We start from the raw sequence: 25,429 nt of genomic DNA, 5'->3' as shown, positions 1-25,429 counted from the left end.
AGTTTTGTACAAGATTGGATAGTGTCAGGGCTGGTGCCGTGGTGTAGTGGGTAAAGGCGCTGCCTGCAGTGATGGCATCCTATACGGGTGCTGGTTCGAGTCCCAGCTGCTCCTCTTCCGATCCAGCTCTCTGCTGTGGCCTGGGAAAGCAGTAGAAGATGCCCAAGTCCTTGGGCCCCTGCACCCATGTGGGAGACCTGGAGGAAGCTCCTGGCTCCTGGCTTCAGCCGTTGCAGCCATTTGGGGAGTGAACCAGCTGAAGGAAGACCTTTCTCTCTGTCTCTCCCTCTCACTGTCTGTAACTCTACCTGTCAAATAAATAAATTAAATCTTAAAATACATACGAGCAAATAAGCACATGCCGTATGCACTGGGCTGTCCATTTCCTCAGTAAGTGGGTTCTGTGTGCATCTTTCCTGCCTTTGACACTAATCACTGGAGCATTTTACATCCATGTTTATCCATCCTTTTCACAAGTCAATACACCATAGTTTGTTCACTGTGCTGGTTCTATATTTTTCTATGACAGAGAGTTGAGGGGGCCAGTGTTGTGGCAATGTCAGCTTAAGTCACTGCTTGAGACACGAGCATCCCCTAGCAGAGTGTCCATCGGGTCCTGCTTCTTATCCAGCTTCCTGCGAGTGAACCTGGGAAGGCGGCAGAAGACGGCCCAAGTGTATGTGCCCCCTGCCATCCATGTGGGAGACCTGGATGGAGTTCCAGGCTCCGGCCCTTGGCCTGGCCCAGCCCTGGATGTTGGAGTTCATTTGGGAAGTGAACCAGCAGATGGAAGATCCTCTGTGTGTGTGTGTGCTTCTCCCTGTCTCTCTCTGTGTGTGTGTGCTTCTCCCTGTCTCTGTGTGTGTGTGTGTGTGTGTGTGTCTCTCTCTGTCACTCTTCCTGTTAAATAAATAAATAAATGAGTTTTCTAAAATACAGTATAATGTTGAAAACCCAGTTTCTTTTTTTTTTTTTGACAGGCAGAGTGGACAGTGAGAGAGAGACAGAGAGAAAGGTCTTCCTTTGCCGTTGGTTCACCCTCCAATGGCCACCGCGGCCAGCGTGCTGCGGCTGGCGCACCGCGCTGATCTGATGGCAGGAGCCAGGTACTTCTCCTGGTCTCCCATCAGGTGCAGGGCCCAAGCACTTGGGCCATCCTCCACTGCACTCCCTGGCCACAGCAGAGAGCTGGCCTGGAAGAGGGGCAACCGGGACTAGAACCCGGTGTGCTGGCGCCGCTAGGCGTAGGATTAGCCTAGTGAGCTGCGGCACCGGCCTGAAAACCCAGTTTCAATTTGTATTTGTAACTTTCTGGGAGCAAGGCCCACCTATTTTTAAAGAACCTCTTCTTTAAAGTGTTGCGATGTGCAGAGTTCCATTTGTATTTTCCTTGTTCCCTGGAATGTACAGAAATGGCTTTGTAGCCTAGGATAAGGTCCCATTTCATAAAGTTTTCACATGTACGTTTTTAGATTTATTTATTTATTTGAAAGTCAAAATTACACAGAGAGAGGAGAGGCAGAGAGAGAGAGGGAGAGAGAGAGAGGTCTTCCATCCGCTGGTTCACTCCCCAATTGCCTGCAATGGCTGGAGCTGTGCTGATCCAAAGCCAGGAGCCAGGAGCTTCTTCCAGCTCTCCCATGCAAGAGCAGGGGCCCAAGGACTTGGGCCATCTTCTACTGCTTACCCAGGCCATAATAGAGAGCTGGATCGGAAGTGGGGCAGCTGGGTCTCGAACCGATGCCCATATGGGATGCCGGCGCTTCAGGCCAAGGCGTTAACCCGCTAGGCCACAGCGCCAGCCCCTTTCGCAGGTATTTGAAAAGTGGGGACACTCTCTGTTACAGGAGTTCTAAGTCAGAAACGGATCAACAAAGTCTAGTTTGGGTGCCGTGTTGATCTGAAGTCTTAGAAGCGTGTGGACCATTCTGTCTGCTTCAAGGTGCTGTAGTTGCCTCTCCTGAAATACCTGTTTCTGAAAAGAACAACCATCCTACACCGCAAACTCCGAGGTCATTAAGCAAACTGTTCTTGCTTTTCCTAATTTTATTTCTTTTTTTTTTCTTTTTTTTCTTTTTTTTGACAGGCAGAGTTAGACAGTAAGAAAGGTCTTCCTTTTTGCCGTTGGTTCACCCCCCAAATGGCTGCTACGGCTGGCGCACCGCGCTGATCCAAAGACAGGAGCCAGGTGCTTCTCCTGGTCTCCCATGGGGTGCAGGGCCCAAGCACTTGGGCCATCCTCCACTGCACTCCCGGGCCACAGCAGAGAGCTGGCCTGGAAGAGGGGCAACTGGGACAGAATCCAGCGCTCCAACCAGGACTAGAACCCGGTGTGTCAGCACCGCAGGCAGAGGATTGGCCTATTGAGCCACGGTGCTGGCCTCTACTTTTCCTAATTTTCATATGCATGCCACATCAGTAGATTTGAAGGCCATGACTCGGGCATTCTTGTTCCTCATGTTGGCCTGAATCAGTTCGTGTGTGCAATTCTTTCTGTCTTCCACTATTCTGAGCTGTTCTGTGGTGATGTTTGTTCCGCAGTGCAAGGCTTATTTCTGAAACAAAATCCATATTTAATGCTGATGCGTCTCTGTCCATTACTTTTTTTAAGAGTTCAGAATCCTTTTGTGTTGGGGATGGAGAGGACTTCAAATGTTTCTGGAAAAGGTACATTTTTCCAGGAACTATTTTACTAAAAACCCTCACATGTCTTCTCCGTACCATGTATGGAGCCAATCTTTTCGCAGCCAGTCTGAAAGTTTTTTGTTTTACTTTCATTTGAGTTGCTAGGAACGGAGGCAGACAGAGAGAAGTTGACGACCCAGCGACGTAACAGTCAGGACTGGGCCAGGAGCTGGGGACTGGATCCAGACATCCCAGGTGGGTGACAGGGATCCAGATACTAGAGCCATCACCCGCTGCCTTCCAGGGTGCGCAGAAGCACAAAGCTCAGGTCAGAGGGAAGCCAGGACCAAAACCCAGGCCCTCAGATACGGGATGCAGGTGTCCCAACTGGACTCCTACCCGCTGTGCCAAGTGCCCATCCACAAAAATCTTCTTTTAATGTTATCCCAGTTTACATCTGTGAAGGATATATCTGTGTCATATTATTTCATGGATCATGCTGTTTGCATGTGTGTGTGTGTGTGTGTGTGTGTTTCATTATATAACCAGGCTCTCACTATCAACTCCCAAACTAATTCTATACTGTGTTAAATGCGTTTTTTGCTAGTCTACTGATTTTCTTTGGAGACCCTCATCATCGGAGGTTTATCTGCACCTGCTACTTTATCTTCAATCAGTTCTATATGTTCATTTCTTTCCATCTTCCATTTCTTTTAAGGCATAATTGATGATACTTACTCTTTGTGTCCCTCCTGGTTTACTATTTATTTCTAAAATAAAATTAGCATTACATTGTGAAAGACTGGGGCCAGCGCTGTGGTATAGCGGGTAAAGCCACCACCTGCAGTGCCGGTTCGAGACCCGGCCGCTCCACATGGAAAATGTAGAATGAGTTCCAAGCTCCTAACTTTGGACTCAACCCAGGCCTGGCTGTCATGGACATTTAGGGCGTGAATCAGCAGAGAGGAGCTCTCTCTTCCTCTTGAATAATATATATATTCCGTGAGATTTGACAATCTTTATTGCCAAATGAAGTGCAATGAGTTTTATAAGACAAAGTAGACACGAGAGCTCCGTCTTCAACAGATTTTGCCAGAAGTCCGAACTCTGCAAGGGCTTCTGGGTCTCTCTCCCCTCCCCTGTTCTATTTGGGTGCTGTCTTTCCTTTGCGCCTACCGTCACTGTCCACCTGGGTTGGGATTGCACTCCCAGCACTTTCTCCTTGGGTCAGGTTTCATTCTGGGGGAGGTTGTCTCGAGGGACAGTCTCGAGACCCTTCACAGAGCCCAGAGGATCCCCCACCCCCGTCAGCCACCTGATACTGCTGTGGCCCCTTGGCCTTCAAAAGACCCTCTCTGGTTTTGTCGGATGGTTGCAGAAGGTTCTGCCCCTGCTTGAGATGGATAACTCTAGTTATCAGAGTTGTCAGACAGACCCTCTGTCCTCGGTCCACGGTCGCCATGGCAACACCACGGCACTCTGGTTCCGCTTGGCACTTTGCTTTCACCTGCTGGTGTTTCTCTTGACACTCAGTGCTGGTCCAGAGTTGTCTGGGCTATTAGGTTCCCGCATCCTGAGTAGGAATGGCTATGAGTGACCCAGCCGTACTCGGCACTCACAAGGTCTTAAGGTCTCTGTGTGTCTTGACTGTTAGCTCTGTCCTGGAGTTCTGAGTCAGGTGTCACAATGGCATCTCTGTCCCCTCTGGTGCCCAGGCTCCCGCCATAGCTACTGGTCCACCCTGCGGAGGACACTGGGCTGCTGCTCCTTGCATGTTCTCTCCCTCCGTCTCCTCTCCCTCTCCCTCTCCCCTGGCCCACCTGCCTGCCCTCCATTCTGGCTCTCTCTCTTTTTAAAGTCCTTCACTTCTTTCCCCAGCCTGAGATTTCATGATTGAGTCCCTGACATTTCCTTTTTAATCAGTAGCATTGTCCCATTTCTCAGACTACAGTTGTATGGATGAATTCACCATGATGTAACTCCCATCTTGGTTGAATCACCCCACTTGTTTTATACTTGATCTTAGCCAAAAGGCAGAGAAGCGACCCCCCCCCACACACACTTGTTTTAAACCCAGGCTACAGATCATGGTGAGACAGAGAATTTCATGAGAAACATAACCACCTCTGTGTCAGTAATAGCTGACCTAGCATAGACCCATGGAGGATGCTCAGTGATTACCTGTTGAGTGCCTAAGACAAGGTCACAACCACAGATAAAGCCCAGCACACGAAGACATGGGCTCCATCTCAGCCAGTGCCTCCCATATGGACTGTAATTCTTTATGTGCTTTTGATCTATTTCTTTTCTTTTTTTTCCTCAATAGTTATTTCAAACTTTTACTTGGAAATTAGGTCTCCTACCTACCACTCATTCTCAAACTATCTTCCTTCTTCCATCAGCCAATTCAAAGGACCGGGTGTAAGAAATTACGCTTGGCATTGGAGGCCTTCTTAGTCCATTTTCTGTTGCTTTAGTTAAATACTGGGGCTGGCATTGTGGCACAGCAGGTTAAGCTAAGGCTTGCAACACTGGCATCCCATACAGGAGCCTTGGCCTGAAGCTCAGCTCAGCTACTCCGTTTCTGATACAGTCTCTTGGTAATGTGCCTGGGAAGGTAGCGGTTGATGGTCCAAGTACTTGGGCCCCCTGCCACCCATGTGGGAGACTGGGATGGAGTTCCCGGCTCCTGGCTACAGCTTGGCTCAGACTTGGCCATTGTAGTTGTTTGGAGAATGAACCAGTGGATGGAAGACCTGTCTTAAAAATCCTACAAAAAACACAAAGGCTGAGTTCGGGTAATGTATAAAGAATAGAGGTTTATTTGGCTTGTGATTCTGGAAGCTGGGAAGTTCAAGAGCAAGGTGTTGGCATCTTCTTGGCACTTGGCAAGGGCCTTCCTGCTGAGTCGTAACACGACAGAGACCACCACATGGTGAGAATGCGTCAGCTGCTAGCCCAGCTCTCCCTCTTCTTGTAAACCAACACGAGGGCCCTGCATTCACAAACCGCATCTAATCCTAACGACCCTTCCCCCAAAGGCCTCACCTCCAAATATGAACAACACGTTGTGGATTTGGTTGCCAACTCACAAACTTCTAAGAGAGGGCACGTTCAAATCAAAGCAGGATCCAAGCTTGTATCAAAGCAGACCTCATTCACACACTCATGGGACTTAAAGTTGAATAGGGGCTGGATATGTGCACAGGTACTGTGGTGCAGTGGGTTGAGCCACTGCCTGCAGTGCCAGCATCCCATATGGGCACCGGTTTGAGTCCCGGCTGCTCCACTTCTGATCCAGCTCCCTGCTAATGCACCTGGGAAGGCAGTGGACTGCAGAGGCTGGCCCAGGTGGACACTCCGGGAAGCTTCCCTGGGGGAGACCTCCATGGATCTAAATGCCAACAGGTGTGTTGAATGAAACTCAGGAGGAAGGTGGGTAGCAGAGAGCGTGCGCCCAGTGGGGGAGCTCTGCTGAAGCCCTGGGGGACTATCTTCCATGTCCTGGGCCCACGTAGATGCAAACATACAGAGAATGGCCCATTAGCCATCCCTAGCCTTGGGAACAGGCGTCCGTCTGTCCTGAGAAGTGGCCGCTTCTTCAAGCCCCACTGGCCACGCACCGCAGATTTCACAGCTTTGTATATGAACATCTGCAAGTAATCAAACCCCTCTGACCTCGTGAAAAGTCCCCAACATTTTCACCTGTTCCATGATGGGTTTAGCCAACGGCTCGGGGTCCACGGCCATTCTCAGCTCCAGCAGCTTCTAGAAGGAGCGGTGGCTGTGTACATCACAGGGTGGGGGTGGGGGTGGAGGTGGGGCCGTCGCTGGCCCAGAGCAGGCTGCCACCCACACCCCTTGCGCTGTGTCAGGGGTCTCCAGGGTGTCTACGTCCCCAGGGTCCCTGTGACACTTCCGTCTCTCTTGGAAGCACAGGATGCATCAGGTATGGACAGAAATATGCCAAGTATTTGCCCTTTAGCAGGGTGGGCGATGAAGGGAGACCCTAGGGAAAAACTTCCCGGACCAAGGGACAGACTGGAGCCAGGCTGCGGGGGACAAACAAGGGAAAAGGTCAGGAGACCCCCCCACCCAGGGGGCCCCTGAATGCACACCAGGGCAGACCTTGTCTCTCACTGTCCCCATCAATCGCCTGTTAAAACAAACAATGCTAGGGCCAGTGTCATTAGCCCTGCAGCCAAAGCAAAGTGCTACTGCTCCCTGCTAATTAATTCCAGGATCAGGCAGTTGCAGCATCCTTAGCCTAAAGGACTGAGGGCTCAGGTCACAGGCCAGTGGGAAAATACCCTCTTTGGGGCACTGAGGGGTTTGGCCTAAGGGACATCTCCAAATTCCTGAGTGTTCCAGATCTCTATTTTATATTATCACTGCTCCTGCAGGCAGTACCCCCCCCTCCCCCGCCCTGTGTGCTCCCCTACAGGGATCATGCCCTGGGCTACAGGTGCTCCACACCTTTCTTTCTTCTCTCTCTCTCTCTCTCCCTCTCTCTCTCTCTCCCACATTCTTTCTCTCTCTCTGAGCCTCCCCAGGCCTCCAATCACGTCTCAGACCTCAACTTCACCTGACTTTCACTCCAGCCACAGGTTATTCATCACGCAAGCATAGAACCCGGCCTTTTATGTAGTGGTTCACTGTGTATCCCTCTGTCTCTCCCCCCACCATATCCTGAACCAATCAAGGGAAGGAATCAGACCCTGGTGTGGGACCCAGGACGCCGTGGCCAGGGGTGAATATTTGTGGGATTGCATCATTCTTGCGCAACCCGGCAGCCTGGGAAACGGTTCCTAAGCAGCTGCTCCCATAGTCGAGGGTGTTTTGGAAAAGATCGCCCTGCGGGGCCTGCTGGGCTGCATTTGGCTGCGGGTTATTTTTGGTCACTGCCCTAACCTTGGATGCAGAACCTGCATCTCTGGCTCAGGATGCACACAGCCTTGCACAAGGCGCCTCTGAGGCTGCCGGGGCTCCAGCCTGCAGCCCAGCCGTTAGAGAGCATCCAAACACTGGGAGGGCACACAGCACAGGACTTTGCAGATGGAGCCGCCAGGACAGGAAGTGAGGAGGGCATCCGATCCAGAGAAAACACAGGAAACTGTTCTTCTAAGCCCTAAAGACAGCCCTGGTTGCAGAACAAAGAATCCAAGTTGGGTCAGTGCTCAGCTACCACCAGGCAGGAGGACACTTGGCGAGTTGGGCAAGAGAGGAGTAGGAGGAGGAGGAGGAGGAGGCTGGTGGGGCCCTCTGGCAACATATTGGGTTTCTCCATACTCTTGGTTCATTATCTGGAAAGAGAGCAAGAGAGCAAAAGAATGAGAGCAAGAGCGAGAGCGAGAGAGAGAGCCTTGCAACCTGAAATTTTAAGATTCTAACCCAAATGGTCGTATTTCCATATGTGAGGCTGGGGTAGCTTTATCCTGACCCCTGGTTCTAGGATGCCTTTTTGTGTTAATGGACCAGAAGTCAAGTCCAAGATAAATCAGCTGGTGTGCCAGTAGTCTGGATTAGCAGAGGCAGGTGGGAGAGAGCCGAAACCACAGTCTCCAGGCCAGGGTTTCCAGCCAGGTTGAAGTCTTTCGGGTATAAGCCATTCGTCTGCGTTTGTTTACAGTCTAAAAATGGAGACTTCCCCTTCTTTTGAAGCTTTAATCCAGGCTTCCTGGATTCTCTGATGAGCGCCTAGAAAAGACCAGTGGAATAAATTCATTGAAAAGAGCCCAACACTTACACAATCAAGTCCTTCACAAGGCATGGACACCTGGGCTTAACCTTGAAGGACAGCCAGGGTTGCAAAGGAAATCAAAGTCAGCTTCGAAGATCTATTTTGGAAAACTTGTTGGCACCAAAGCCATAAATGCATCAACCTGGTGCGTTCTGTGTGTGTGTGTGTGTGTGTGTGTGTGTTTCTGAAAACAAACAAACAAAAAAAAGGGGCCAGGGAGCTTGCTCTGTAATCCAACCCCAAATGTTATGTAAACTTCCAATCAACAACTATTTACAAGTCACTCACCGTGGGAGAGGCCCTCTGCAGGGTGCTGGGGAAATAGAAATACTCAGGAAACCTGTAGCAGTGGAAAGAAAAGCAGGCAGGAGGAGCACAGGTGGACAATGCAATGCTGGACTTGCGTCTGGAGGAGTAGGAGCAGTGGAGCTCCCCCAAAGGACTCACAATGGCTCTTAAAGAGCAGAGGCAAAGGAATGGGAGTTTTCGAGTTAGAAGAAAGGGAATGGCATCCTAAAGGGAAGAAAGAGACCCAGGTAAGGTGCGGAAGGTGAAACTGTGTTTTTAGAAAAGGTGGAAAAGGTGGAACAGGTGCAGGCAAGTGGATGACAGGATGGACAAGAAGACAAAATGTATCACTGGAAAAATCGACTCAGGAAATCATGCCCATTGCAGACCAAGGTGTGAAGACCGGATCCCCTGGGCAGGGGGAGATGATCAAGGTTTTAATTGGCCAATGGCACATATAGACTTGGCTGTGTAATGATCCATCTGCAACTGCATATGTGCAGGGGTGGACATTTGCCAAAGCAGCTAAAATGCCACGTGGGATGCCCTATCCCCTATCAGAGTGCCTGGATTCAAGTCTCAGCTCCATTTCTCATTCCAGCTTCTTGCTAATGCGCACCCTTTGGGGGCAGTAGAAGTGGCTCAAGTACTTGAGTCCCTGCCACCCATGTGGTAGAGCCTGGACTAAGCTCCAGGTTCCTGGCTTCAGCTGTTGCAGGAATTTGGGGGCTGAACTAGCAGATGGAAAGTCTTTGTCTCTCTCAAATAAAATGAATATTTTTTTAAAAAGGAAGGATGGAGTGGCGAATTTCTTTCAGGACTTCACACAGATGATGACACGCACAACGGTGATAATATCAAGATGTTGCCTTATACTTATGGTCTTCAATTTCAATCATTTTGTGCATATGAACTCACTTAAGCCTCATTAACCTTGTGGAGTAGGGACCACAATTATTAGTATTTTACAGGTGGAGAAAGTCAAGGCACCGGGAAAGAAGTTCCTTGCCCAAGTTCACACAGCAAGTGGCAGACCGGGATTCCAACCAGCTGCAGCTTAGCCACTCCCCATGCACTGTCTTACATTGAGGGAGGAGATGCAAGCTCAGGAAAAGGACACAAAGAGTCAGCTTTGCATAAGTAGGGCCGTGGTGCTAGGAGCACATGTGTTGGGGCTTCCGGGGAACATTCCAGAGCCTCCGTGTGTGCAGAGGCCTCTGCACAAGAGCTTGGGAAGCAGTGCTGTGTGGCCAGGTCACACCAGCCTACTTCCCACCCAGGCTCAGCCAGCTGCCAGCAGGGCCCAGTCACTTCTGCATATTTCTGGGCCGGCCTCCCTGTCTGTGACATGGCCCTACCCACACTACGTTATGAAGATGTGCAGGTGACATAAGGTGGCTCCTACGAAGCTCCAGGCGCAGGCCCTGGTGCGTGTGCGTGGGCTAATCAGCATCTGGGTCCCTTCCTGGGCTCTGTCCCACCGTCAAACTTCGCAAGAAACAATGGGCTCTGTGCCACTTGTCTGTGGCTGAAAGATGCGTGGTCACCACTCTGCTCATGGGAGACAATACAAGACAATTCAGGAGCAGTTCACATGCCGAGTGTCCTGTTCTGTCACTAATCTGGCCCCTGGCATCCACAGGGAACCTACTTGAAGTCGCCTCTCTGCATTGAGGACAATTGCACTGCCGCAGCTCACTAGGCTAATCCTCCGCCTGTGGCGCTGGCACACCAGGTTCTAGTCCCAGTCGGGGCGCCGGATTCTGACCTGGTTGCCCCTCTTCCAGGCCAGCTCTCTGCTGTGGCCCGGGAGTGCAGTGGAGGATGGCCCAAGTGCTTGGGCCCTGCACCCCATAGGAGACCAGGAGAAGCACCTGGCTCCTGGCTTCAGATCAGCGTGGTGCGCCGGCCACAGCGCACCGGCCACGGCGTCCATTGGAGGCTGAACCAACGGTAAAGGAAGACCTTTCTCTCTGTCTCTCTCTCTCTCACTGTCCACTCTGCCTGTCCAAAAAAAAAAAAAAAAAGATGCCCCTGGGGAAGGAGCAGTCCCTTCTACCAACAGAGGGACCCAAGGGGGGAGGGGGGCCTTGGGACCAGCTGCTGAGCAAATATGTGCCGAGCACCTTAGAGTTAACACCCTTCCTCTCCCAAACGTGCCACAAAGATGGAAGAGACGGACCCAACTGCGGTTAGCACAATGGACGCTTGTCAGATGAAGCCCAGCGTGACGGCCTGCAGACAGGGCTGCCTCCCCGGGACACTGCCCACGTTGTTTTCAGAAACAGCCTCGCTTCTGACAGCCCGTGTGTGGGTCACAAGTCCAAGGACCGGAGCTGGATGGGAGACACGGCGTTTAGAGATCCAGCGAGCTGGAGTGTCCAGTTCAAAGGGCCGGGGTGGGGGTTGGGAGGCAGCACATTAAACACAGCCACTTTCATGGCTGTTAAAGCAGAAGCGAAGGGCCCTTGGGTAGGGAGGTCCACCGTCTAGCTGGACGAGCTGGGTCTCAGCCCCAGGTCTCTGGGTCCTGCTGGAGATGCACTCTGCTGAGGCCAACGCCTCAGCCTCGCTGGTGGGCCCTGGGACAGACACCCTGCAGTGGACCAGGATGTCCCCTCCCCCACCCACTGGGCAAGGGCCCTAGGAGGAGGCTCTACCTCTCTGCCGCTCCCCCCTCCCTCCTCTCCCTGGAGAGATTGGCTTTTCATTCCTAGGAAGCCCCATCACAATGTGCTTTGGAATCCATAGGGGAAAATCAAATCCCTCCTTCCATATGTCCGTTTTGCACAACAGCGGGGAACAATGACCGGATTTTGCCGACATCATTCTGACATCGCCGTTATAATGCTAAAGTTCTGAAAACAATGCTGCCTGTCCATGAGGCTTTGTGAGTCTTCTCCTGGTGATATCCAACTTCTGCTTCGGAGCCCAAACACACATACACACACACACATGCGCGCGCGCAAAGCTTGGGAGGTGGGACAGCTTCGGTTCTGACTCCCAGACAGGACAGGCTTGGGTAAGGATTAGTGCTTTGTGTGACTTTCCTCCTAGGAAACAAAGGCTGTGAAGCCCCCGGGGCATGGACAGATCCCCTTCAATCTTCGCAGCCTCAGGGCTGGCCACAATAATCGACCTTGACTGTGACCTCATTTCTGCTGGAGTCAGGTTTGTGATCTACAGCTAGGAACACTGTTACCATCACCAGCAATGACCACCATGCCCAAATCTGCTCCTCTGTCTCAAAACCCACCAGTTCAGTATCTGATTTTTTATTGGTATTGAGGGTCTTCCATTTACAGAAAAAATGAAAAAAAAAAAATGCGATCGAAGCGAATGAATGCAGAATCCAGTGTCCAAGAAATCATTTATATGAACAGCCTCACCAAGCTGTGGAATGCACTCTCACCAACAAAAAACCTTGAAAAGAACTCAAAAAGAACCCCTGAGCACACAGTGGGTGGTCCCTGCCACATGCAACAACTTAGACTTCAAGATACCCAGCCACATTTGGAAGCCTGTGTTAAAAGGACCGTAAAATGAATGGCTGGCCCGCACACTTCACGGGCCACTTGGGCAGAAGCCAATTGTCAGCCATAAATGGGTCTTGTTATCCCAGCACGTGTTGAGGGTCAACTGTCCCCTATCAACCGCTCCAATCCCTGCCTAATGGCTTCCCACCAAGGGAGTGGGGGAGAGACTTTCTTGGGCAAAGCTCTGTGTTGTTAATTCTCAAAAAAAATATGCCTGAATTCAGAAGATTGTCATTTATCCCTGGACCATTCACTGTGAGTAGAATGCAATTATGTTCAGCTTATTTGGCAGTAAATCTGATTCGGGCAGGATCAGAGGGGGTTCCGTCGCGTTTCACTACTGATGGTGGTGCCATTGCTACCTCCTATAATCATAGCAGGAATCAGGATGAGCATGACTGGGGTGCCAATGGCAAGCCAATCCTTGTAGGCTTTGTCACAGCCAGGAGGAAGATATACTTATTGACTGTGGCTTATAGATATGGAAACTGAAGTCCAGAGAAGGTTAAATCCTTCACAGAAATCAAGTAGCTTGCAACACCGAGGTTGGTGTGATGGGCTAAATGTTGGAGTTCAAGTCCAACCCACAAGGGCGAGGGGTCCATGGAGGGAATTAAGGCATGATGGGACTTCCCCTTATGGATGAGATGGGTACTCTTAGGAAAGGGAGAGACCTTGAAGAGCTCCCTAACTCCTCTCATCATGGGAAGGCAAAACGATACATAGGCTCTCACCAGACCTAACCAGCAGGCACCTTGATCTTGAACTTGCCCTTCCTCCAGAATTGTGGGGAAGAAATGCTTGTTGTTGAAGCTGCCAGCCTGGTGCAGCAGGTGAAGTGCACTAAGACATCCACAGTTGGAAAAGGCTGTTTAAGGATGGCACGCCTGACCATCACACCACACCCCCCTTCAAGGCACGCCCGTCCCAGACCATGTCTGAGGAGTCTGGAGCAGCACAGGTGTGGGTTCTACCCACCAGGCACCAAGACCCCATGTGCTGTCCCTTAGTCCTTGCTGTGCCTTCTGCCACTTGTTCAATCTGTGATCTCGTTGGTCTTAAGAGAAACCAGACAAGGAAATACTCAACCAATATGCTCATGGAAAAACAGCCTTTCAGGGAGTGTGAGAGAATGTCTTTTCTTGGACTGAGGATACAATCATTTGACAGATAGGATGGTAATTTGTCACATGTGTCCAGGGCCCCAAGGATCACTGTACACATTTGGGTTGGGAGGTAAAGTGACCATGGGAACCCTTGATAACCAAATCAACTATTTCCAGATTCCCATAGAAATGATTAATGGCCTAGAAACACAGAGACACTCCACACTGACAGTGAAATGGGGCACCATGTGTGCATGGAAATGAGAAAGGCAGAAGGTGGATGAATAATTCCCATCTTCCAAGAGAAGACATCAAGGAGCAGTCCTGATAGCTCCCGTCCCTTGTCACAGAAGGGTTGGTTGGAAGGAAGAGGGGCAGAAACCCTGCTCCATGAAGATTCCTTCCAGCACACATGGCAATGCCCCATCCAGAAATCCACCAGTGCCTCCTCTCCAACAGGTAGTTTGCAGGCTATGAAACCAATGTGCACACCTATATTTCTGACTTTCCAAAATGCTCAATATTCACCACAACAGGAAACATTGTATGAGGTCATTTATTAATGATAGAGTTTCCTTGAAATGTGTGCAAATTTAAGACCTTGATGCAAAGTAAAAAAAAGTCACTGTAGATGCCTTAGGTCAATAAGTGCCTTCCCCCTCTGAAGAGCCAGAAAAGCTTCTTGTCCTATATATAGGGAAGTCATTCTGTGCCCCATCCCTGTGTATTCACTGTTCAGTGTTCACCAAGAGTAGCTTGCATGTTTGAGGAGGTGGAAATGGCAGTGAGCCAGAGTGATCTTCATACATGCATTGTGGTATCACAGTGTCCCATAAATACAAAGAATTAAGATTACACACGCACATATATATATATATAAAAGAAATTTCTGAATCATATTCTCAACAAGATCTCAAGGCATTCCTCAAGGCAGAACAATCTCAGGTATTTTATTTTTTCAATTTATTTGGAAATGGGAAGTAGAATCCACTCACGATCCTCCACAATCAAGGAGAATTTAATTAGCCTGGGAGATTTAGCTAGAGAAATTAATCCAGAAATGTAAGCAAAGTGGGCTAAAGATGGCAGAGTTTGGAGGTTAACAGGTGGCTGTCTTCTGTATGGGTTTCAGGAAGTGAACCCACCATGAGCCCTGCCCTTCACCCCAGAGTGATGAATTTCTGGACTTGGCATATCACTCAAGCTTCCCCAGCCGGGAGAGGCACAGTTTTTGCTCAGTGACTGTGGGAGGAGATGTGCCTGGATGTGAATGGGGACCACTGAGACCCTGAGCGCTGCTGGGGCCATGCTGTGAAGAAGCCAACAGCCAGCAAAGGGGACACAGAAGCCAAGGGGATTGGCAGGAACACCGCCAGGGAGCCTTCTTACTCCTTGCCTGGGAACGAACTCTCTCCCTCAGTTCTCAGAAATACAAGCCAATGCATTCAAGCTACTTTCAATGTAACCGTCTATTAGGGTTAATCAATACAGACATAGGAGATAGATCAAAGATGGAATATATATTTAATAGGAAACCTAAACAGAGAAACCAGAAGAGAACAGCTGCAGCTACTGTGATAACACACAGAAATCTTCAGTGACCATTGGACTGAACTCAGGAAAGCTTAGTCTGATAAAATTTGTGAAGCGTGGGCACTCAATGAAAAGAATTCAGTGTCTGAAGATTTACTTGCAATTTTGTAAATTTAAAGAATAAAGAGGGGCTGGTGTTGTAGCATAGAAGGCTACACCGTGACTTCTCGCACTGACATCACCTATGAGCACTGGTTCGAATCCCAGCTGCCCTGCTTCTGATCCAGCTCCCTGCTAAGGCGCACCCTGGGAAACAGCAGGTGATGGATCAAGTACCTGGGTCTCTGCCACCCATGAGTCCCAGAATGAGTTTCAGTCTACTGCCCTTTGAGCTGGCCTAGCCCTGGCTGTTACAGGCATTTGGGAATTGAACCAGGTGATGGAAGATTCTCTCTCTCCCCCCTCTCTCTCTTTCTCTGTCTCTCTCCCTCTCTCTCTCCCCTCCATGTGTGTGTCTCCTTTCTCTCTGTAACTCTGCCTTTGACTAAATAATACATCTTTAAAAAATAATTCTAGAATATCCAAGAAAGAGAAGTAGAAGGGGAAAGATCAAGACAGAAAAGGGAGATAAGAGCAGGATGAGGAGAAAGAAAAAATTATAATGGAACAAAAAATAAGGCTGGCTCAACTTCTTCCATTATGGAAAAAGTCTAGTGTTGATAGGAAAAAAATCATGTTAAAAGAATTAGAGATTACTCTAAACAAACTGCCTAGAAAAATTGTTAGAATTGTGCAACACACTTAGATTCTCATTTGTACAACTTCCTTAGAAAACCAGCAACCTATGTACTCCCCAGAACACAGCGAAGACAGGATGGTAGCTGACAGGGAGGGGAGCCCACATGTCGAGCTCTGCACAGGAAGCTCACAAGGAACCTTGATGGAAAAGAATAAAACTCATGACATCGCTGGAGGTCTGTCTAAATAACTCATTTGAGAGTTTATTAATTACTTACTGATGATCTGAAATGATAACATTTCAATAATAATCACCATCTGGATATGGAGTTCAGTCAGATTTGGATGCCGTGTACAATGGTTCAGAGGACAGAAAAATAAATTCGGGGGTTGAGAGAGAGAACGCACTGCACGTCACAGCTTATAAAATCTGCCAAACATCACCAAGAAAACTGATAGTCCATCTTGTTTTTACTTTAAAGATTCTATTTTATTTATTTGAAAGACCTAGTGACAGAGAGAGAGGGAGTGGGGAGAGAGAGAGAGAGAGAAACTTCACTCCCCAAATAGCCACAACAGTCGGAGCTGATACAGGCCAAAGCCAGGAGCCAGGAGCTTCATCTGGGTCTTCCCCATGGGTGCAGGGGCCCAAGCACTTGGGCCATCTTCCACTGCTTTCCCTGGCACATTAGCAGAGAGCTGGATTGGAAGTGGAGCAGCTGGGACTTGAACCAGCGCTCCCAAATAGGAAGCCACTGTTGTAAGTAGTGGCTTAACCCACTCCACCACAATGAGAGTCTGTCCTTCTTGCTTTAAACCAATAAGCAGCGCTCTAACAGGAACACTAGAAATAGAAGCCAGCAGATTATACCTAGAATAGTACATACATGAATGCTATATAGAGATCATGACTTTCTGCTCTGCGCACATACTCACCCTCCCTCTGCAGCCTAAATCCAGGCATGTCAGCAGTTCTCATCAGTGGAACGTGAATATGGCAGGTGGAGTCACAGACCACAGGAGTGGGTGTCCTACCCTCCATCCCTTCTTTCTTCTCTGCATTGCTGGCCAGACTCAGGGGATCCCTGGGAAGATGGTGGCACCACTAATGGACGCACCTGCTCTCCCGAGTGACTGAGCAAAGCACAGTCCTTCATTAACCAGCACTGGCCTGGATGCAAGCAGGAAATCAGCCTTTATCTCTTGAAGCCACTGAGAAATTGGAGCTTTTGTGATTGAAGTTGATCTACCATAATATAAACATTTTTTCTGGACATCTCAAGAATGGCATAATACAGGAGGAAATTTTAATGCATTATTACAGGAAATTAAAAAGAAAGAAGAAAATACATCATTATTTCAATAGATGCAAAGAAAGCACTGGGTAAGACTGAACACTTATTACTAATTTAAAACCATTTAAAAAAATCAGAGCAACTGAATAAATGGATACTTTTTTTAAATTTAAGTAACAAAAAATGGGCTTGAAAGCAATACCCTAACCAATCGTTCAACTTCATTGGTACAACAATGGAGATTTTTCAACTAACGACAAGATAGCAATGACTGGAAACTCATAGCCGCTACATAAGACAAGGAGCATATGGCGTGTTGGAAAGAGACAAGTGCATTCTGCACATATGCTGGGAACCTAGAATAATTGAGTCAACAAGAAAATTAGCCTCCAGGCTAAAGACAAACAAATAGACAAAATTTCTGAGGTTTCTCAGACATCAGAAAGAACCGGCAAGAGGAATCCTGTAGCCCAGATCCACCTGAGAAAGGAAGGGATATGAAGAAAGGAGAAGGGGTTGGGTGCAGACAGAGCAGGCAGTGTTGGATCTGCATGAAAATGGTTTATGATGTGACCAACAAATGACCAGGATGTACTGAAAACGATAGAAAAACAGAAAAAAAAAACAGAACATACTGAAACACGAGTCCCAACCCCCAGTTGAGGATGCGATAGCACATCCTTTGCAATCCCTTCAAAGAATATCCACAACCCAGTGTTCTGAAATTTTTCTTGGAAAGTCAGACTAGAGTTTGTTTTATTTTCTTCTACTGCTTCTTGTGTGTCTTTTCTAGCTTTTTGTTATTGAAGCTGTATTTTTATCAGAAAAACTATACTCAGTCTTAAAAGGAGACTTTAGAAGAGTAACTGGAGGAGAGTGTTTACCCTTATGGTTAAGACCTTTGCTAAGATTCCTACATTGGAGAGCCTGGATTCTATAGCTGACTTGGGCTTATGCCTCCAGCTTCCTTCTGGCTAACATAGACTATGGGAGATAACACTTAATTGCTCAAGTAACTGGGTCCCTGGCACCCACCCGGGAGGCGAGATTGAGTTCCTGACTCTCACCTTTGGTCCCAGCCCCAGCTCAGCACAGCCCCTTCTGTTGCAGGCATTTGGGGAATAAGCCAATGGATGGAAGCTCTCTCCATCCGTCCATCTCTCTCTCTCTCTCTGTGTCGCTACAAAATAAAGAAAACAAATATTTTAAAAGGATTGCTAATGCCAGATAGTGAAAAAAGCCTTTGGGAAAATATTATTTCTGACCTGGCCGCGTTAGTGATTATAATTCTGAGCCCACATAAAAGTGCTTGAGTCCTTAGCCCCGGGGCTGGGGGTGTAGGGTGTTCCTTCCGCTCCTGGCTCTTGCCCTTGACTTTTCTCTGGTTGTGTAGCCTTCCTGGATTTTTTTTTTCAAACTATTTTTTTCCTAATCAAAAGAGATTCAGCCTTACTGTTCTTTGCTGTCTTTCTTCAGCATGGGTCAGCCTATCGCACCAAAGCGTCCGCAAGCCTGCCCTTCCAACAGTCTCTGTGTCACAGTAGGAAGTAGAGAAGTTAAAAAAAGAGAGCCAGCAAACCGCTCTGCGGGGAGTCCCAGCTCCAGCCCAGGTCTCAACACATTCAGCTGCCGAGGGATCCCGAACCTGCACGTTGGCCAGAATCGTCCTCCCGCTGAACGCTCCCATCTTCTCTCAGAAGACGGGTCCAGGATGGATGACTGTGATATCTGGGAGAAATCCTGCATGGCCCCTAAACACACCTCATCTGCCACTGACATCGGTTTACGCTCCCTTCCTCCTGCCCTGGGAAGCATCCCTCAAACGAGCAAAGAATCCACTAAAGAGTTGCACAGAACCACTTGGTGGTGTAAATTCTCAGCTCAGCTTCACCACGTGGATTGCTTGGGTGAACTTGAATCTCTGCTGAGATGAGGTGACCCAAAGAACAACTCGATTTCCCATCCAGAATAAACTCCGCTGTGACATGGCGCTGTATTTTAATTATTTTACTTGAACGTATATTCTTGGCATGCTAATGCACTCGAATGGTCCTTTTTGTGGAATTAAAGTTATTTTAGGGCTGCAGAGGGAATACGATTTCTGGCTCACCCTCCTCGTTTTCCAAAGGAATTGACTGTGGCTTAGGGAAGCTAAGAGGCTTTCCCAGAACCACACAGTGACAGGCCCCAGCCGCATTCATCAGGGATGTGTCCCATACATGGGGAGGTTTCCTAAGTCATGGACCAGAGGGGTATAATGGCATCCACAGTCATCGCTCCTTCTCTCCTGTGGATGCGAACTTCCCTGGGTGCTGTGGTTTCCCTGGGATACTGCAGTGCCTCGGTGCCTTGACCTTGACCCCTCTCTGTCCCCTTGGCATGCTTCTTGCTTTAATCTCTGACCTTTGCAAGCCACCCATTCTGCCTGGCTCGGTCCTCTTCTCTCTCCATTGTCCTAGGACAGAGTCCTGGAATTCAGGCTGTTGCTCAAAGTCAGGGTTGAGATTAGATCTGGGGCCTCCTAACTTTCAGGTCATAATAAGCTGCTCAGACCACACTCATGTTCAGCATAGCACGTTCTGGACTCGAGCCTCTGGTGTGAGGTTTTCCAGAGAATGATGCTTTGTTAGAAATAATGTTAAAATCGTCTCCCATACTTGCTAATCTGGAATTTTCTTTCTTCTCACAGCTGAAGGTATGATTAATACATCATTTAGACAGCTGATATCTGACATAGTGGTTAAGGCTCTGCTTAGGACGCCTGCAGCACATGTCAGAGTGCCAGGGTTCGACCCTGCACCACTCTGGATTCCAGCTTCCTGCTGACGCATTCCATACGAAGCAGCAATGATAGCTCAAGTGCTTGGTTCCCTGCCACTCAATGGGAAATCCGAATTGAGTTCCTGGCTCTTGGCTTTGACCTGGCTGGAACCCAGTCATTACAGGCATTTGGGGAGTGAACCGGCAGATGAGAGCTGTATCTCTCTCACTCTCTCTGTCTCCCGCTTCTCTGTCTTTCTGCCTTCTAAATTAAATTAAATTAAAATTAAATATGTTAAAAATCTATGGCATAGACTATTGGGACTGGTGACCTGGGCTTCACTAAAGTCAATACTTGGGCCGGCGCCGCGGCTCACTAGGCTAATCCTCCGCCTAGCGGCGCCGGCACACCGGGTTCTAGTCCCGGTCGGGGCGCCGGATTCTGTCCCGGTTGCCCCTCTTCCAGGCCAGCCCTCTGCTGTGGCCAGGGAGTGCAGTGGAGGATGGCCCAGGTGCTTGGGCCCTGCACCCCATGGGAGACCAGGAAAAGCACCTGGCTCCTGGCTCCTGCCATCGGATCAGCGCGGTGCGCCGGCCGCAGCGCGCCGGCCGCGGCGGCCATTGGAGGGTGAACCAACGGCAAAGGAAGACCTTTCTCTCTGTCTCTCTCTCTCACTGTCCACTCTGCCTGTAAAATAAATAAATAAATAAATAAATAAATAAATAAAGTCAATACTTACTAACACAGAAGCCCATGGAGGAAGCCCCACCAGGCAGGGTGGGGATCCTGCAATCCCTGGTCCCAAGAGCTCCAGGACCCTGGGATGGGCATGGGGCCACCATGCTGGATTCCACGAATCACGGCTAGGGTATGGATGCACCCATCACAACATCATCATGACAAGTAACAGCTCCCCCACCCCCAGGGTGGGCAAGTCCCTAGCTGGTAAAGTTGAAAGGTATTCTGAGATACCCTCCAACTTTTGCCTTGCCCTACATCAACATGGAGCCATCTAAGATACGCCTCCAACTATTTCTTTTAAGGTTTATTTACTTGAGGCTGGTGCCGCAGCTCACTAGGCTAATCCTCCGCCTTGCGGCGCTGGCACACTGGGTTCTAGTCCCGGTCGGGGTGCCAGATTCTGTCCCGGTTGCCCCTCTTCCAGGCCAGCTCTCTGCTATGGCCAGGGAGTGCAGTGGAGGATGGCCCAAGTCCTTGGGCCCTGCACCCCATGGGAGACCAGGAGAAGCACCTGGCTCCTGCCATCGGATCAGCGCGCCGGCCACGGCGGCCATTGGAGGGTGAACCAACAGCAAAGGAAGACCTTTCTCTCTGTCTCTCTCTCTCACTGTCCACTCTGCCTGTCAAAAAAAAAAAAAAAAAAAAGATTTATTTACTTGAAAGTCAGTTACACACAGAGAGAAGGAGAGGCAGAGAGAGAGAGGGGTGTTCCATCTGCTGGTTCACTCCCTAATTGGCCACAATGGCTGGAGCTGTGCCGATCTGAAGCCAGGAGCCAGGAGCTTCTTCTGGGTCTTCCACGTGGGTGCAAGGGCCCAGGGACTTGGGCCATCTTCCACTGCTTTCACAGCCCATAGCAGAGAGCTGGATGGGAAGTGGAGCAGCTAGGACTCGAACCGGCGTCCATATGGGATGCCGGCACTGCAGGCGGCAGCTTTACCCACTACACCACAATGCCGGGCCCCAGGGGAACCCATTTAGACCACCCCGATGTACCCCGTGACTCGGGATGCTGCACCACGGCTCACAGACACGTCATCCCGTGCCCCGTGGGACTTGGAACGGTGGCATGAGCTCTCTCGCCTGCTCCTCACCGGTTATGCTCCGCCTGCCCCAGTCCTTCTCTGCTCTTGCCGCTGTTCCCTTCTCGCACCGCTGCCTGAAATAACAACAGCGGGACCCCCGAGCCTTCTAGTGGAAGGCAAGCGCCACAGGCAGGCTTATAATTCATCAGGACCTTGGCGAGGATCTCCAGCGGGAGCTGGCGAGCAGTGTTGAGAGTGAGGACAGCCGGGAAGATAAACCCGGCAGCTTCTCGCTGTCTGGGGGAATGCTGACGGCAGCCCCGGATCACAGGCACAGATGCGGCAGGGCTGGGAGACAGGGGGAGAAGGCACCGCGACACGACCTCTGGGACCAGATAGAGCAACTGAACTCAGGTGATGAAATCCAACAGGGCGAGGAGCGCCCCCCACCCCCGCCACCGAAACAGCTAGGTGTCAGTTACAATGCAGGAAGACCCTCCTCAGAAAGGGAAGTTGATGGAAGTGCTTTTTGCCTGCTCTGGTCTAAGCTGAGATGGACGGTTGTTAAAAACATGGAGCCTGGGTGGGTGTGGGTGTGGAGCCGCTTGGGGGAAAAGGGGGGTTAAGCCTCCACTTAGGGCAGCCGCTGCCCGAGCGGCAGAAATGGAGACGGAACTTGCCAGTCCTAGCAATGCCAGCATCGTCTGCCGAAGGCACAGGGCGGGGCTGGGACCACGGGAGAGACTCTATGAGAGGCAGAGTGTGCTCAAAGAAGAATTCTCTCCATCGCTCCATTGCAAATTCCCAGGCCAATGGGGAGAGGGGAAGGCTGTCTGACCCGGAGTTGAGGTGCCCTCCTCAATACCTCTCTGATGAAAAAGAAGCGACTCCAGCCCTCTGCGATCCCTCCTCGCCCCCTCCCGCCCCGCAGAGGGTCCAGTCTCTGACTCCAACCAATAAGCGTCCACAGATCCAGGTGCGCAGGGACCAGACAGAGGCTCGCATCCGCCAGGGCGGGACACCCACCAGAGGGGACCCCTGGAGAGCAGGGTCAAGGGCAGGAAGGGAAAGCCAGTCAGTGTGTGTTGTCCCGGATTCCTCTGAGCCCTGGCCAGCGGAGAATGAAGTGGCAAGAAGCCGCTTGATGCAAACTAGCCGACACTTAGCGAGCGCGCGTGCCCTCACCAGCCCCGTGCCCGCAGGGAATCCCTAAGAGAGGCGGCCCCCACGTGCTGCCAGCAGCGCTGTCACTTCAGGGAGGCAGCTGCTGGATGCAGATTTGACTGTTACTTGAGCACCTTCTGGTGGTCGGACCGGAGAGCGGGAAACTGAACTAGAGAGATGAGCAGCTCACTCAGCAAGGGTCTGGATTGGGATGCGTGGATTCGCACAGTTGCCACCTCCATCTCTCTCTCTCTCTCTCTCTCTCTCTCTCTCTGGCCTGAATGCACCGTTCGCTCAGTCCCAGCACCATTCAGGAGCCTTGTGGGGTTCACCTCTCTGTCCTCTGCGTGCAGAGCTGGTCCCAGCCTGCAGTGCAGCTCACAGGGAAGGTGAGGGATTAAACGAAGTTGCCAGGGACCTGCAGCGTGTGCCGAAGTCCGGTCTCTCAGTACAGGGTGGAGACTGCAGGAGCAGAGGGACGGGCTTCCCTTACACAGAGTTCAAGCCTCCTTCGGCAAAGAGGGCAGCTGTCCATCCTGCGGGCTGGTGGCTGTCCCCAGCAGCTGCACGTGACCCGCACGGGGGTTGAGCCTTCAAAGACGCCCCTGCCAGGGCTCTGGGATGGGTACCTTTTATTTTCTTAATACCTTTCCAGAAGCTTCCAGAGCACAGACTGCGGGGACTCTGCTTACTCTTACAGCTCCGGCGTGCGCCCTTGAAAGTGTGCGATTGTCCAGTGTTGCATGAAAGAAGGCACCTACCTGCCCGTCACACCAGCGAGAGAAGGGGAGCTGCGCGGGTCTCACGCGCATGCGTCTTCATCGTGACACGTTGCATCTTCGGATTCCAAAAGGATCGTGTGTGTTCCGCCACTGGCGTCATCCCGCATTCCTCGTCTTCACGGAGTCTGTCTGGTGTGGGAATCTGAGATAGCCAGCAGAGTTTAATTTCCTGTTTGCAAGATAACAATTTTTTTTTAATTTGGAAGAAAAAAAAAAAAACCAAGCGTTGTGTTCTCTTGAATAATCTTGTGAAGATCTCTGAGTGTCCAACGCCTGTTGCAAGCTGATATTCTTATCACTTTCGAGAAAAGAAAAAGCTCCCTTGAAAGAAGTTTTTTTTTTTTTTTTTTTTTTTTTTGCTGTTTTGGCCCTCATATATTTTTCTGCTGAATAAAGTTAACATGACCATGCCTGAAGGTGCCTGAAATGATTCGGGGTCCTGGACGCTAGACTTTTGGGACCATGTTCTGGTCATTTTTCTCTTGCACGCTTTCTCTGTGAACTTGGCCAAAACCACACAAGCTCTCGGGACTCCAGGTCCCCCTACAAAATGACGGAGAGTCGCAGAGGAGGTGACGCCGGGGTCCCGCAGCGCTGACGTCATGAGAACACGAACCTCCACTAATGAAGAAATCAGGTCAAGCGCAGTAGGAGGGTATGTCGAGCCATTCATGGGAAAAAGGGCATTGAAAGGTCAGTTTATTGGATACAAAAAAATGTTGAAATCCACATATAGTTCTTGGATATTGAGCATTTTTTCTATATACTTTTGAAGGCCCGAGGTATGAACAGATTTCAAAAAATTTTGCACTAAACTGGGCTTCTCTTTTCATTTTCCACAAGTTTTTGAAGCACCCTTTTATATAAGGCATGTTGCAAAAATGGAGAAAAACCCTCACTGGGTTGGACAGCAAAATATCTTGTTTCTGGCCATGCCTAGATGGCCTTGAGTTGAGTAGAATTCAAGCATATGAGACTTTTTAAAAATTTTATTTATTTTTATAAAGATTATTTTTATTTATTTGAAAGACAGAGTTATAGAAAGAGGTAGAGTGAGAGCAAGAGAGAGAGACCAAAAGACCGCAATGGCCAGAGCAGGGCAGAACCAAAGCCAGGAGCCAGGAGCTTCCCCTGGGTCTCCCATGCAGGTGCAGGGCCAAAGGACTTGGGCCATCTTCTGCTGCTTTCCCAGGTCATAGCAGAGAGCTGGATCGGAAGTAGGGCAGCTGGGACTCGAACCAGCGCCCATATGGGATGCAGGCACTGCAGGCCAGGGCTTTAACTTGCTGCGCCTCAGCGCCAGCCCCACACATGAGACTCTGTGCATGGGAGCAACCAACTGCCCGAGAGCTGGGCTCTTTCAGGCATAGAGATTGGAAATGTCCTTAAGACGCTCACATCTCCGTCTGGGCAAATCCTAGGTTTGGGGTGAAGCCAGAGTCTTCCATAACTTGAAGGCAGCTCCTCGGCAGAAAGTTCCAGGGCTTGCGCCTTGCAGAAAATGAGTGCTTCCCTTCTCCCATGGCTCTGGATGACACTGGATGACGGCTTATAATTGCAGTGCACACACGTAAGAGTGCCAGGGCAATCACGGTTATGTCCACACGGGCAACTCCAGGAAACCCAGGCAGAGGCAGCCGCCCCCTCGGACATCCAGGCCACCCCATCTGTTCCAGCTGGAGATCAAACTGTAAACAAGGTGCAGGGTTTGCTGGCCACATTGAGAGTATCTCAGCTGCAAATCCAAAATCCAAGATGAGGGGCTGGCGCTGTGGTATAGGGGGTAAAGCCGCTGCCTGCAGTGCTGGTATCCCATGGGGGCGCCGGTTCGAGACCTAGCTGCTCCACTTCCGATCCAGCTCTCTGCCATGGCCTGGGAAAGCAGAAGAAGATGACCCAAGTCCTTGGGCCCATGCACCTGCCTGGGAGACCTGGAGGAAGCTCCTGGCTCCTGGCTTCAGATCGGCACAGCTCTGGCCGCTGCGGCCATCTGGGAAGTGAACCAGTGGATGGAAGACCTCTCTCTCTTTCTGCCTCTCCTTCTCTCTCTGTGTAACTCTGACTTTCAAATAAAATAAATAAATCTTTTTAAAAA

The 25,429-nt window shown here is 50.1% G+C and overlaps 1 long non-coding RNA gene across 1 annotated transcript; it reads right to left on the bottom strand.

The window, feature by feature from the left end:
• Window positions 1–5,424: 5,424 nt before the first annotated feature.
• LOC149122166 (uncharacterized) lies at window positions 5,425–23,487 on the bottom strand. The gene is made up of 2 exons (XR_016221379.1): window positions 23,314–23,487; window positions 5,425–8,322 (listed from the first exon to the last, which is right to left on the bottom strand). It is a non-coding gene; the product is annotated as an uncharacterized LOC149122166 (long non-coding RNA).
• Window positions 23,488–25,429: the final 1,942 nt, after the last annotated feature.

Source organism: Oryctolagus cuniculus, chromosome 15, assembly GCF_051225735.1.
Source record: "Oryctolagus cuniculus isolate XC-2025 breed Fujian yellow rabbit chromosome 15, ASM5122573v1, whole genome shotgun sequence".
Taxonomy (NCBI): domain Eukaryota; kingdom Metazoa; phylum Chordata; class Mammalia; order Lagomorpha; family Leporidae; genus Oryctolagus; species Oryctolagus cuniculus.
The sequence above is the reverse complement of the archived record's forward strand: the minus strand, read 5'-3'. Positions and strand labels throughout refer to the sequence as shown.